The sequence below is a fragment of the Helianthus annuus genome, chromosome 13 (assembly GCF_002127325.2).
Source record: "Helianthus annuus cultivar XRQ/B chromosome 13, HanXRQr2.0-SUNRISE, whole genome shotgun sequence".
Taxonomy (NCBI): Eukaryota; Viridiplantae; Streptophyta; class Magnoliopsida; order Asterales; family Asteraceae; genus Helianthus; species Helianthus annuus.
The window spans coordinates 116,792,328-116,793,291 of record NC_035445.2 but is presented as its reverse complement, the minus strand read 5'-3'; positions in this window follow the sequence as shown (position 1 = coordinate 116,793,291).

Below are 964 nucleotides of genomic sequence, written 5' to 3'. Positions count from 1 at the left end.
CCGTCTGACATTCTCTCTCTTCATTAATTGTAATTGCGAATTACAATTAATGCGCCTGCTGTACTTTCAACACGCCCCCGTGTCCGCTGGGCACGGCCCCGTGGTGAGCAATGGAAGCTTCTACTGGTTTGTCTTTTCTGCTGCTTCCTGGGCACGCCCCCGTGTTCACTGGACACGGGGCGTGTTCAGACTCTGTTCTCTTCTCTTTGTCTTGGGAGGTGCCGTTGAGGGTCCGGGCAGTTTCTTTTGTTCCTTTTCTTGTATTTATGGTAGAATTAGTGTCTTTTTGCTTCTTTTGTGATTTTGAGCTCATTTCATCCTGAAAATACAAAAGGAAGACAAAAACACTCTTTTTCCAACATTAGTACTTAAAAAGGGTTAGTTTTATGCCTTAATTGATGTGTTTTATATGTTGCATTTTACACACATCAAGGTGCATGCCAGGCCAGTAATACCCGGCGTTCATGATTTTGGCCACTACCATGCGCAGGCCTGCATGTATGCCGCTGATGCGTGTCAGTGTGTATATGTTTTTAATATATAATTAAGCCCTTTTTACACTTTTAGCCAAGTTTTAAATTTATAAAACACGATATTCACTAACACTAAACACACATATGGGCAAGTGCACCCATCGTGGACGTAGTATAGTGTTGGTAAGATACCGAGGTCGTCCAAGGACACAAGAGCTTTTAATACCGGTTTATCCTCAACGTCTAACCAAATCAAAAAGTTAGAAAAATGTTTTAAACTAAGAAAAATAAAACTAACTAAATGCTGAAAATTAAAATAAAATAAAAACAGATAGACAAGATGAATCACTTGGATCCGACACGTGTATTAGTATAACCTTTGATTATTTTCGCACTTTTGCACTTGTTTAAGAGATTATCTTAGTTATTGTAGTAGGCCCCTCTTTTGAAGGCGACGTTACCCTCAACCCAGTAGTTTGAGTCAGCAAGGA